Source organism: Hoplias malabaricus, chromosome 5 (assembly GCF_029633855.1).
Source record: "Hoplias malabaricus isolate fHopMal1 chromosome 5, fHopMal1.hap1, whole genome shotgun sequence".
NCBI lineage: Eukaryota > Metazoa > Chordata > Actinopteri > Characiformes > Erythrinidae > Hoplias > Hoplias malabaricus.
Window position 1 is genome coordinate 30,839,225 of NC_089804.1, and position 14,655 is coordinate 30,853,879.

Consider the following 14,655-nt stretch of genomic DNA (forward strand, 5'->3'; position numbering starts at 1 on the left):
TAAAGTATAAAATTGTTAAAAATTTTTAAGTAAAACATACGATAAGCTGAAGAGGTTCATTTGCATATGGCGGCCATATTGAATCGAAATTTCAACTTTTTTTGATAATTATTAACCATCAGACTTCTGCGAACAGTTTGGCACCAAGCTCAAGAAAATTGGACAAACATCCCCGGACTAGTTCGCAAAAGCAAGTTTTGCAAATTATGCAAATTAGCACGATAATAACGTGGGGAAAATGAAATTTTGACTAACCCGTTTTTGATTTGTCAGGACCCAAGGAATCAGGGTAAAAAAGATTTTGTCTCTACGCCTCACGGTGTAGGAGATATGCACCTAAACGCATTTCACATCGCTATAGCGCCACCATTAGGCCAATCAGTGTAATTTTTGTGGTCCTCCGAGATGCACACAAACTACATCTACCCTCCAAATGGGGAGTCTGTACGATCTACGGTCTCTTCCGCACAATGACTTTTACAGGAGAAAAAGAATAAATATAGCCGCAAGCGGCAATTAACGGGGTTCTCGCTTAACAGGCCTGTTTGGAAGCAAAAGGCCTACATCGCTGACATGCTACCTTTAAAAGCATTTCTATAAGTAGAATCTGAAATTTGAACCCATTTGAGCAAAGTATGAAGGAATTAGAGATGTTCAAGTAAAACCTGTGATAAGCTGAAGAGGTTCATTTGCATATGGCGGCCATCATAAATCAAAATGTCAATTCATTCTATAATTACCTAGGGTCAGACTCATGTGAACATTTTGGCACCAAGCTCAAGGGAGTTGGTCAAAAATTCACAGACTTATTGACAAAAGTATGTTTTGCAAATTATGCAAATTAGCTCGAAATCTAAGTGGGCTGAGCTTTATGATCCAACAGCAAATTAGTTTGTCTTAAGCCAAGGAATAAGGGACAAAAAGATTTCATCACTAGGCCTTACGGTGTAGGAGATATAGACCTCAATGATTTTCCCTTTGCTATAGCGTCTGGGCCTTATGGTCTTTGCTCCACATTGCATTTTGCATAATGTCTCAGAGCCACTGTAGTTCAACAGCACAATGTATAGTCTTAGACTGCCATCTGCTGGTGAGAAATGACTACTTTCCCATATTTTTAGATCAGCCATGAAAGCACATACAGAAAGATTTAAGCATGTACTCCTATGTGGATATTTACCTAACATGTATGGTGTTACGCTGCACTGTGTATGTGTGTGTGTGTTCTCTCTCTCACACTATCTCTGTAAATTTATAGGTTCTGCAATCTGTTCCAGTCCATGTTTGTTCACCTGTCTAGAGTTTATTCCAAGTTCCAGTTCGTGTGTTTGTTCATCATCCACCATCCAGTCCACCATCCAGTCCATGTGTTGTCTGTCATCACTTCGTCTACGTCATCTCGGCGGGAGTCATAAATACGTGTCTGTGTACGATGTTAGGGAGCTTTGTTTTGTGCTGTGATTTGTATTGTGTATCTTGAATTCTGTTTGCCTGGTTTTGACTTTGATCCATTCCTACTTCGACTACGAGTTTGTTTTTGCCCTTTTTGAATACTGATGCTAGATCTATCTTTTGTAAATTATTGTAACACTGTGTATATATTTCCCCAGAGTAGGGTTGGCTGCCGTTTGTTTTGGGAGTGGGTTTTGTGTGTGTTTTTGTGGATAGACAGGGAGGAAGGTAAGGTGTTGTCTTTTGTTTCCTTTTGTTTACACTTAGGTAAGTTAGAGCTGTTTGTGGGTCAGTTAGGAGGGGTGTTTGTTGTTTTTGTCGGCTAAAGGCCATTCTGAAGTTCACTGGTTTTTGGTTTCATTGTACATATCACATTTACAATATATATCCTATTCATTATTCATTGTGTTTCCGTTTGTGTCCTTTTTGTTTCACCATTTACATCTGTTACAGTTATTCCCTTCACATATATTAATCCAACACATCACCTCATTCTGTTACGGCCCAACCCTAGACTGGGTCGTAAGAATGGTATCAGCTGAATCCTAAGGATCTGAACTTTAACAAAAAAGTGTTGCACTTTTATTACTATGTAGCTTACAGGCCACTCCCAATAACAGAGATCTACATGTACAATTGGACAGTTTCTGGTAAATTATCTGGTAACATTTTGATTTAACCCATTATTAGCAATATGTGCAAATTAAACATAATATTTTAGTGAATTTTGCAATGCTATTACTCCAAATTCCTACAGTAAAAATGTATGACGATTGTACCCTGGGTACTCTAGAACATGTTCTTCAAGGCTGCAGTTGAGTGGTTTGGTAACAGTTTGATTTAACCCTTTAATAGCTCTCAGAATTTTGCAATATTTGCAAATTAAACAATTTTTACTGAAATTTGAAATGCTATTACTCCAAATTCCTACAGTAAAAATGTATGACAATTGTACCCTGGGTACTCTAGAACATGTTCTTCAAGGCTGCAGTGGAGTGGTCTGGTAACTTTGATTTAACCATTTTATGGCCTTCAGCATTCTGCAATTTGTGGAATTGTGTTGTTATTCTAATGAAGTTTGTTATGCTATTACTCCACATTCTTACAGTACAAATGTATGAACATTATAATCTGGGTACTCTAGAACATGTTCTTTAAGGCTGCAGTGGAATGGTCTGGTAACAGTTTGATTTAACCCTTTAATAGCACTCAGAATTGGCCAAATATGTAAATTAAGCACCATTTATATGAGATTTGAAATAATATTACTCCAACTTCCTACAGTAAAAATGTATGAAAATTATTCTCTGGGTACCTGAGATGATGTCCTTCAAGGCTGCAGTGGAATGGTTTGGTAACAGTTTGATTTAACCCTTTAATAGCTCTCACAATTTTGCAATATTGGCAAATTAAACAAATTTTACTGAAATTTGAAATGCTCTTACTCCAAATTCTTACAGTAAAAATGTATAAAAATTATTCTCTGAGTACCTGAGAACATATTCTTTAAGGCTGCAGTGGAGTGGTCTGGTAGCAGTTTGATTTAACCCTTTAATAGGACGCACAATTTTGCCATATATGCAAATTAAACAAAATTTTTATGAGATTTGAAATAATATTACTCCAAATTCCTACAGTAAAAATGTACGACAATTATTCTCTGGGTACCTTGAAACATTTTTTTCAAGGCTGCAGTGGAATGGTTTGGTAACAGTTTGATTTAATCCTTTAATAGGACTCACAATTTTGCCATATATGTAAATTAAACATCATTTTTATAAGTTTGAAATGATATTTCTCCAAATTCCTACAGTAAAAATGTATAAAAATTATTCTCTGGGTACCTGAGAACATGCTCTTCAAGACTGCAGTGGAGTGGTCTGGTAACAGTTTGATTTATCCATTTTATGGCCTTCAGCATTCTGCAATTTGTGGAATTGTGTTGTTATTCTTATGAAGTTTGTAATGCTATTACTCCAAATTCCTACAGTAAAAATGTATGTATGAAAAGTATAATCTGGGTACTCTAGAACATGTTCTTCAAGGCTGCATTGGAATGGTCTAGTAACAGTATGATTTAACCCTTTAATAGCACTCAAAAATTGCCATATATGTAAATTCAACATAATTTTAATGAGTTTTGAAATAATATTACTCCAAATTCCTACAGTACAAATGTATGAAAATTATAGCTCTCACAATTTTGCAATATTTGTAAATTAAACAGCATATTTATGAGTTTGAAATGATATTACTCCAAATTCCTACAGTAAAAATGTATGACTATTATTCTCTGGGTACTCTAGAACATGTTCTTCAAGGCTGCTGTGGAGTGGTTTGGTAACAGTTTAATTTAACCCTTTAATAGAACTCAAAATTGTCCATATATGTAAATTAAACATCATCAAATAATATTACTTCAAATTCCTACAGTAAAAATGTATGAAAATTATACCCTGAGTACATGAGAACATGCTCTTCAAGAATGCAGTGGAGTGGTCTGGTAACAGTTTGATTTAACCATTTTATGGAATTTAATATCTGAGTTTTTTTTCAAGCCTATTACTTCTAATTCTTACAGTAAATACACATAAATATTATACCCTGTGTACCTGAGGACATGTTTTTCAATAGAACAGTGAGATTTTCTGGTAACAATTTGATTTTTAATTTTAATTTCAGTGAAACTGTATTCCCTCCATTTTTTATGGATCTTTATCGACTTTTTAAGGGTTGCAAACCGTTCTTTTAGCCAATCAGGCCTGTTTTTAATATTAACTGTATTGAATTAGGTTTTAAATTCCATTTCTTATGAATTTTCAATATCTGCGCTTTTCTGCGAGTCCCCCCACTCGCTCGCACACGTTCTACCGTAAACCGTGATGTAGACGCGCACAGGAAATCCTAGTGTAGATGGCGTGACTGCGTTTTCGCGAAGTGCAGATGGCGTGACAGCGGTGTGATCTAGTCAGTGGTGTGCCAACCATTACTGCAATAAATAATATTGTCAGAAAGAGGCTGTAAAGTTTTGATGAGATTATTACATTAAGTAGTTAAATATTTACTCACCTATATCATACATGTCAAAGTCATAAAACACATATTGTACAACATAATATTACACAATAATGCCACTGTTCAGATATCACACCGCAAAATACATGTAACCTAGCAATGAGGCCAGTGCTTTGCCTGGACGTTTTCACCCAACGACGAACAGGTGTTGTGGCCGATTCAGTTCCCCATCCAGTTCATATTTCTTGAGTCTGCGAGAACACGCATTCAAGAAATCACCCTGCGCGCGACCGAGTGCTACATCTACGGAAGCCGAACTGAATTGGCCACAACACCTGTTCATTTTCTCTCATGTCTACAATCATTATTTTAATTTGATTACAGGATATTATAGGACTGTATTATTTGTTTTGTACTCAGCAGAGTATTGGATTATAATTAGTTTAAATGTGTAAACCCCTAAGTAACACTGTAGAAAATGGCCCAATATTCAAATAAAAATTTAAAGCAGCTCCTTTCCATTAATGGACATGGGAGAAATGGTGCTAATTATTTGCAAATAATCATAATATTCAGCAAACCTACCATGACCTTTCAGTCATAGTGGGTGTATATGACAATAGAGTAAGTGCATGTAGCTACAAGTTAGGTGAACTTAATAAGATGGAAATTCACTGTAATTTAGTTATGGTATAATGAATTCCAAGATAGTGGTGCAACCTTTCAGGAAATTTAGCTCAACTTAAAACTACGAATATAAATAGATATTCAGAGAAATTCACTGTACTTCATCTAGTTCCTTTGTGTGGTTTTAAATGATTCTTTATAGAAGTATGTCCTTGTTGTATTACTCTTTGCGTTCAGATGATCACACATGATTTGATTTGGCATCAGAACCAGGTCCTGGAACAGCCTACCCACAAAATTAGTTGAATCAAGTTTGTTTGAACAGGTAGAATAGGATCAGAATGGCTTAGACTGTCAGAAAGCCTCCCTTTCTTCTTACCTGGATTGTGCATGTGAATTTGTAGAAGAACTATCGATTCATTCATTGTCTGAAACTGCTTTTCCAATTCAGGTCCCGTCCGGAGCCTAACCGGAATGACTGGGTGCAAGGCAGGAACACACCAGTCCCTCACAGGGCGACACACACACACACACACACACACACACACACTGAGTCACCAATCCACCTATCAACTCCTCACAGACAGTCACATGGAGTATGGCTCAAATGCACAGCCTCCAGGTTCCCTGCCGCACCACCGTGCCGCCCGAAGGGCTGTCAATTAATTTTTATATAGTTAATTTATTCTGTTTCATACATACATACATACATTTTCTTTTCCGCTTTTCCATTTCAGGGTCGCGGTGGCAACAGGGCGAGCAAAGAAGCCCAGACGTCTCTGTCCCTTGCAACATCCACCAATTCCACCTGGGGGATCCCAAGGCGTTCCCAGGACAGCCAGGAGATATAATCCCTCCAGCGTGTCCTGGGTCTACCCCGGGGCCACCTTCCAGTTGGACATGCCTGGTATACCTCCAGTGGGAGGCATCCAGGAGGCATCCTGATCACATGCCCAAACCACCTCAACTGACTTCTCTCAATGCAAAGGAGCAGCGACTCTACTCCGAGCTCCTCCCTAGTCACTGAGCTCCTCACCCGATCACGGAGAGTACGCCCAGTGACCCGTCGGAGAAAGCTCATTTCGGCCACTTGTATCCGCGATCTTGTTCTTTCGGAGCTCATGACCATAGGTGAGAGTGGGGACGTAGACTGACCGGTAAATTGAGAGCTTTGCTTTATGGCTCAGCTCTCTCCTCACCACAACGGTGCGGTACAGTGACCGCATTACTGCAGACACTGCACCTATCCTACGGTCAATCACACCATCCCTCTTCCCATCACTCATGAACAAGAACCCGAGATACTTGAACTCCTTCACTTGGGGCAGGTTCTCACCCCTTACCTGAAGGGAGCATGCCATCTGTTTCTGGGAGATAACCATGGCCTCAGACTTGGAGGTGCTAATCCGCATACCAACCGCTTCACACTCGGCTGCAAACTGCTCAAGTGAACGCTGGAGGCCTCCGTGAGGAATAGCCTCTCGGGGAACATGGTCATATGCCTTCTCTAAATCCACAAAGCATGTGTAGAGTGGAGTGGCAAATTCCCACGCCCCCTCAATCATCTGTGAAAAAGTAAATAGTTGGTCCATAGTTCCACGGCCAGAATGAAATCCGCATTGTTCCTCCAAAATCCTAGGTTCGACTATCAGACGGATTCTCCTTTCCAGCACCTTAGTATAGACTTTCCCCGGGAGGCTGAGAAGTGTAATGCCACGATAATTGGCACACTTTCTCCGGTCCCCTTTTTTGAAAATAGGAACCACCACCCCGGTTTGCCAATCCAAAGGCACCGTTCCGGAGGTCCATGCAATATTGTATAGGCGTGTCATCCAAGACAGCCCCACAGTATCGAGTGCCTTCAGTAACTCTGGGCGAATCTCATCCACTCCTTGAGCTTTGCCACTGCAAAGCTTTTTCACCACCTCAGTGACTTCAGCCAAGGAAATCGAATCTGACCCCCCAGACACTTCTGGCCCTACCTCCTGCACAGGAGGCATTTCTCTCGGGTTAAGGAGTTCCTCAAAGTGCTCCTTCCAACGCCCAACAATACGCTCAGTCGAGTTCAGAGTTTCACCATCCTTGCTGAGCACAGCTTGGACGGTGTCCCCCCTCCCCCTCCTGAGCTGTCGGAGTGTTTTCCAGAACCTCTTTGAGGCCGCCCAGAAGTCATTCTCCATGTCCTCTCCAAACAACTCCCATGCTCTGGATTTTGCTTCAGCAACTGCCACAGCTGCAGCCTTTTTCGCCTGCTGGTACCCATCCGCAGAATCGGAAGTTCCCCGAGCTAGCCAATCTCGAAAAGCCTCCTTCTTCCGCTTGACAGCTTCCCTCACCCCCGGTGTCCACCAACGGGTTCTTGGGTTGCCGCCATAACAGGCACCGACAAGCTTTTGACCACAGCTACATGCAGCCGCTTCCACGATGGAGGTCCGGAAAAGTGGCCATTCAGACTCCATTCCCCCTACCTCCTCCGGAACATATGAGAAGTTCTCTCGGAGGTGAGAGTTGAAATCCATCCGGACAGAGTCATCTGCTAGCTTTTCCCAGCACACCCTCACTATACGTTTGGGTTTACCAAATCTGTCCGGCAGCTTTCCCCGCCATCGGATCCAACTCACCACCAGATGGTGATCGGTTGACAGCTCAGCCCCTCTCTTTACCCGAGTGTCCAAAACATACGACCTCAGGTCAGAAGACACAACCACAAAGTCGATCATTGACCTTTGGCCCAGAGTGCTCTGGTACCAAGTACACTTATGAGCAATCTTATGTTCGAACATGGTGTTCATTATGGACAAACCATGGCTAGCACAGAAGTCCAACAACATCACACCACTCGGGTTTAGATCAGGCAGTCCGTTCCTCCCAATCACTCCTCTCCAGGTTTCCCAGTCATTGCCAACATGAGCATTGAAGTCCCCCAGTAAAACAATAGAGTCAGTGCATGGAATCCCCTCTAGAACTCCAATCACTGCCTCCAAGAAGGCCCGAATACTCTGAGCTGCTGTTCGGTGCATACGCACACACAACAGTCAAAGTTTTCCTCTCCGCAAGCCGGAGCCGCATTGAGGCGACCCTCTCGTTTACTGGGACAAACTCCAGCTGTACAGGCGCCAGCCGGGGACTTGTGAGTATCCCCACACCCGCCCGGCACCTCTCACCCTGTGCAACTCCTGAGTAGGAGAGAGACCAACCCCTATCGAGGAGTTTGGTTCCAGAGCCTACACTGTGTGTAGAGGTGAGCCCAACTATATCTAGCTGGTATCTCTCAACCTCACGCACCAGCTCTGGCTCTTTCCTCCCCAGTGAGGTTATGTCCCACGTACCAAGAACCAGTTTCCGCTGACAAGTTCCATGACGCCAGGGGCCCCTTCGCCCCCGCTCTGTGCCCGATGGGCATTGCACCGCACCCCTACTCTGGATCTTGCGGGTGGTGAGCCCACATGATCCTCCCATGTTGCCATTTCCAGCCGGGTTACGTGGACTGCCCGGCCACCAGGCGCTCGCCGTCGGACACTACCCCCAGGCCTGGCTCCAGGGGTAGGTCCAGTTTACATGCCTTAAAAATTCTGGGGTGAGGGGCATGGTGTAACCACAAGCATCGCATTGACCCTGAGACCCTGCTCATCAACACAAGCTTTTAGAAACAGCTCCATATCACCCCTGTTTTCAAAAACAAATAAGAAGGGTTCTTTAGCCTCTGGGTCATCTCCAGAGCCTTTAAGCCAACTACATATCTTGAAGCCAGCGTGCTTGAGTCGTGCTTAAAATGATCTTCCACACTCACTTGGAGCTGTACCGCCCACTTGGAGCTGCCTCCAGCCTGCAGAGATACCCTTCTCGGTGACGCTGTAAGGTTTGTGTACAGCAATAAAGCTACGAAGTTACCTCTTCACTCTACTGAGTTTGTTAATGACACAGACAAAAGATGCCGCACTCTTGTTTTTTATATTTTTTGGGTTTTTTTTTTTTTTGCGCGGGGGACATGTTTGGTGGTTGAGGGGGGCCCAGAATTTGGTGCTGAGCCCCTGCCTGTGACTGAACAGAATTTTAGACAAAATGCCACATTTTAGCACCTTTCCATTCACAATCTAATTTACTATTTTTTCCTTCAATAAGTTATGTTTTTATTCTTTACAAATTAGATTTGTAAATAATTTTAATTCAGCGTCAACATTTAATTTAATTTAATGTCATTTAATTTTAAAACATTAAACATTAGACATTATTGTGATCTTTAAATTATATTAATACTTACAATAAAATATATTTCCTGACTCCTAAAGGGCCCTCCCCCAACTTGGGGTCCTGGTAACTCAGTCCTATTTTTCACCCCACCTACAACACCCCTGATCACCCAAAAAATGCTGTGCAAAACGCCAGTGGACCTTCTATGGTGTAAGATTACTGTCAAAAATAAATTTGTGCATGCTCATATACTTAAGTACATAAATACTTAATTTGTACACAAAAGTCTGTTGTGTGTGTGTTTTGTACGAATACAACTTCAAAAATATATGATTATAAAGATTTACGCATATGACTTCTAGATTACGAACACGATTTGAAAAATGAGAAAACGTTGTCAAAAATTCGTCACTGGACTCACAGGCAAGATGCATAGAGCAGAAGGCCAATTGATGTGGCATAATGTGCATGCATGGTCTGCTGCGCCTTGTTTGGAACTGGTGGTGGCAGCAGGGTCTGTGTACATTTTATTAGTTTGGTTCTTGGACTAAATGGAGAATGGGAGAAACAAAAAAAATGATTCATTTTCAACTTTAAGACACAAAGACAGGAGCAAGCATATAGTCAGTGTTTTGTATACAGTTCATTATTTTGATTAGGAAGTGTGGGCTGGCTTAAAGCACCCTTTACACCTCATTAGTCAGTCTGAGCGATCACCTGTTCTTTAGCAGCTCTCTGCAGTTAAAATAAAAGTCCCAAACTCTTAGACTCTGTGGACACGCATGTATTATCACTTTGTGTGAAATTAAAGACTTGTGTGTATACTGAGTTTTAACATTTTAATTTTCCATGGGGTGGGGGTAACATTTTATTTTAAATGGATTATAAAATCATCTTTAAATTAAACTTCATGAAACTGAATATGAATGCCTGCTCATAGAGTTTTAATTATAGTAAATGAACATGGGAATGTTTCTATTATCTGGCATTACAATTCAACCACAGAAAAATATATGTTATATTTTAGATTATTATTTTTTTTAATGGGCGGCGCAGCAGGTAGTGTCACAGTCACACAGCTCCAGGGACCTGGAGGTTGTGGGTTCAATTCCCGCTCTGGGTGACTGTCTGTGAGGAGTTGGTGTGTTCTCCCCGTGTCCGCGTGGGTTTCCTCCGGGTGCTCCGGTTTCCTCCCACAGTCCAAAAACACATGTTGGTAAGTGGATTGGCGACTCAAAAGTGTCCATACAATATGAAGGTCTCATATGAAGGCTGCAAGTATCCTCTTTCCATCGGAGCAGTATTATTATGTAAAATGTGGACAACTAATGAGGAATCTCATAATGAGGGAATGGAAATTTATAATCTGTACAAAAATGAATGTCATCCAAAAGTTATAAATCATTCATCAAAACAATTGGCTGGTTCTTTGGATTTTGAACTGACAAAGTATTATTCAGTCAAGTGTTCTTGTAATCCTTGATTTTGGGGAGAAAAAAATCACCTCTGCTAAAATATATCTGTGATTATACAACTTGTATGTATAAACCTGGCATCACTGAATTTCTGAGATTATTCTGAAACTAACAAGCTCCCATCTGTCTGTCTACAACTCTCCTTGTTCCACCTTATTCATCACTTACCACATGAAAATAAAATAAAACATTGAAATGGGCCTCTAATATGTAAATACACTTCAATCCAGGTAAATACCATATAGTCGTAAAATTATACAATATATATTTAATTAAATAATCTATTAAATATTAAATATAAAATATATTAAACAAGAGGACACTATAAGCTTTCATTTGACACCTCTACCACCAGTTCAAAACAAGACGCAGCAGACCATGCATGTGCGCTATATCGAATTGATTGTCCTTCTGCTCTATGCATCTTGCCTGTGAGTCCAGTGACGTATTTTTGACATTGTTTTCTCACTTTCCAATTCGTGTTCGTAATATAGAAGTCGTACCTGTAATAATTCAAGTCGTATGCGCAAGTCTTTATAATCGTATATTTTTGAAGTTGTATTCATACAAAACACAGACTTTTGTGTACAAATTAAATATTTATGTACGAATGTATATAAGCATGCACACGTTTATTTTTGACATTAATCTTACTGCATAACCTTCAACTTTGCCCTCAGTGGACCAGCTGTGGTCCGCCGCTATCGGGGGTGCTATAACATAAGAAATTGGCATAATCTATGACCGCAGCACACCAATGCCAATATTTCACTTTATAACACACTGTCACGCCCTTGTTCTGTCCTGTCTGTTTTCCCTGCCATGTGCTTTCTTAGCACATGACTCTGTTTGTTATTGTCCATGTCTCCGCCCATGTCCCGCCTTTGTTCCTCCTCCTCGTCAGTGTCATTTGTAATCCGTCCCCCTTGTTATCTGTCTCAGGTGTGACTTGTCTGCATTATGTATTTAAGTTCCCTTGTCTCACTTCCCCTTGTCAGTCATTCATTTAGTTTCCTCTGTCATTGGTTTGCTCTTCAGTCTGTCTGTTTCTGTCCACCTTTGTTTTGTGCTCTCCGGTCTGTCTCTCTCTCTGTCTGTCTTGTCTATTTCTCATGCCCTCCAAGTCAGTCTCTGTATCTCTTTTCTCTCGTCTGTTTGGGTGTGTTGAAGTTTAGTCTGCTTTAGCTCTTCCATGTTTAGTTCTCTGTCTAGTTTCAGTCTGTTTAGCTCTGTTCAGTTCTTTCTGTCTAGGTTTGTCTTTCTATCTCTATGTCTAGGTTTAATCTGTTTAAGCGCTCTCTGTTTAGATTTCTGTTCTGCTCTGTCTAGGTTTGTTTGTCCAGTTCCCTGTCAGTCCAGTTCCGTCTCTCTGTCTAAGCCCCTCTGTCCAGGTCATCCTGTCCCCCAGCTCTTCAGTCTGTCTGTTTCTGTCCACCTTTGTTTTGTGCTCTCCGGTCTGTCTCTCTCTCTGTCTGTCTTGTCTATTTCTCATGCCCTCCAAGTCAGTCTCTGTATCTCTTTTCTCTCGTCTGTTTGGGTGTGTTGAAGTTTAGTCTGCTTTAGCTCTTCCATGTTTAGTTCTCTGTCTAGTTTCAGTCTGTTTAGCTCTGTTCAGTTCTTTCTGTCTAGGTTTGTCTTTCTATCTCTATGTCTAGGTTTAATCTGTTTAAGCGCTCTCTGTTTAGATTTCTGTTCTGCTCTGTCTAGGTTTGTTTGTCCAGTTCCCTGTCAGTCCAGTTCCGTCTCTCTGTCTAAGCCCCTCTGTCCAGGTCATCCTGTCCAAGTCTCTCTGTTAGTCTTTCTTTGTTTATGTATTCTGTCTGTTATGCTAATCTCTTTTTGTTTGGTTATCTTATGTTTCAAATAAGTCACTATGTTTTAGCAAGTGTGTCCGCCTCCGTCAGTCTGCCCCGCGTTCCTGACACACACCATCTCGTGTATTATTGCTTAAATTTCTAGTTATTACATCTGGGGAGTAAAAGTAGATCTGCACATCTCAATATCTAGAGATATTTCCTATAGACCAGTTACCTAGAGGGTAACTTTGAAAATGTGGAGAGGAAAGAAGAGGGCTTTAAAATGTATATGGAGGGGACAAAATATAGAATTTGAAAAGTGTAAAATATGTTTTAAGTGATAATGCTCTAATGAGCAGAAAATATTCAAGATAAGTTCACCTTGATTTACTTTACCTCTAGACAATTTAAATCAAATCAAATCAAATCAAATTTATTTATATAGCGCTTTTCACAACTGATGTTGTCACAAAGCAGCTTCACAGAATTCCAGTAAGACAAGATTTGACATGAAATGTAAAGACAAATGTAAAACCCTCAAGTGAGCAAGCCAGGGGCGACAGTGGCAAGGAAAAACTCCCCCAGCTGAGGAAGAAACCTTGGGAGGAACCAAGGCTCACAAGGGGTGACCCATCCTCCTCTGGTCAATCTACTGGTGATGATAGTTAGTAGTCCATGAGAACTTCAGTGTAGGGACAGCTTCAAGGCACTTGGTGGTTGCTGGAGCGTGGGCAGCTGGTCTGAAGCGTGGAGGAGGATCTCGACAGTCATCCATCAGTGTCCAGACAGACAGGTGGGCAGTCGTTTACTCGGAAAGATGTAAAGGGATGGAATTAGTTTTGAACTGTTTTGTGTTTGTAAAGTAGAAAATATAAAAATTTCCAGAGTGTGGCTAATGACTCCGGCAGATCTGACTATGACAGCATTAACTAAAAGGAGAGAACCAGGAGGACACACAGACACGGGAGCATCCTGAAACACTGGCATCCCTCCGCTCCACCGTCAACAAACCTGAGTGATCGCGAGAAGCGGCGGGACGACAGCACCAGCGTCTCAGTTTACTATAATTCCCTGTGTCCATGCACCCCCCGGATCTGCCGCCTTTATCTATGGGGGAGCATTAGCTACCAAATGATAAACTAAACAAATGAGTTTTTAGCCTACATTTGAAGATTGCGACTGTGTCTGAGTCCCGAACATTTTTTGGAAGATCATTCCAGAGTTGGGGGGCTTTATAAGAAAAGGCTCTTCCCCCAGCTGAGGCCTTCTGAATTCTGGGAACATTTAAAAATCCAGTATTCTGTGATCTGAGTGAACGTGGAGGCTCATAATAGGAAATTGTATCTTGAAGATATTCAGGAGCAAGCCCATGTAGAGCTTTATATGTTAATAACAAAATTTTGTAGTCAATGCGGAATTTAACAGGCAGCCAATGAAGTGATGATAAAACTGGGCTGATATGTTCAAATTTTCTAGTTTTAGTGAGGACCCTAGCTGCAGCATTTTGAACTAGTTGAAGTTTTCTTAAATTGCTGCTGGTGCATCCTGACAGTAGTGCGTTACAGTAGTCAAGCCTTGAAGTAATAAAGGCATGTACTAATGTTTCTGCGTCCTGGAGGGATAAGGCATTTCTAATCTTAGCAATATTGCGAAGATGTAAAAAAGCTGTCCTAGTGATACTACCTATGTGTTGATCAAATGATAAATCCGGGTCAATTATGACACCAAGATTTTTTGCTGCTGAACCAGGTTTAACTGGAAAGTCAGCGAGATTTAAAATTAAATCTGATAATTTATTTCTTGTCACTTTTGGACCCAAAAGCAGGACCTCTGTTTTGTTGCTGTTTAGAAGGAGGAAGTTACGCAACATCCAGCCTTTCACGTCTTTTACACAGTCCTCTATTTTCTTTAATCTGTGTTTGTCATCGGGCTTGGCTGAAATATACAATTGTGTGTCGTCTGCGTAACAGTGAAAGTTAATGTCATGGTTTCTTATAACTGTGCCTAGTGGTAACATGTATAATGTAAATAATAATGGTCCTAAAATAGAGCCTTGTGGAATTCCAAATCTTACTTTAGAATAATTTGAAGTTAGATTG

The 14,655-nt window shown here is 41.1% G+C and overlaps 1 protein-coding gene across 1 annotated transcript in view; it reads right to left on the bottom strand.

The window, feature by feature from the left end:
* si:dkey-183j2.10 (probable glutamate receptor) overlaps positions 1-14,655 on the bottom strand; it is a gene marked incomplete at its 5' end in the record, with an annotated part of 94,267 nt that overhangs the window by 53,850 nt on the left and 25,762 nt on the right. The window lies entirely within an intron of this gene.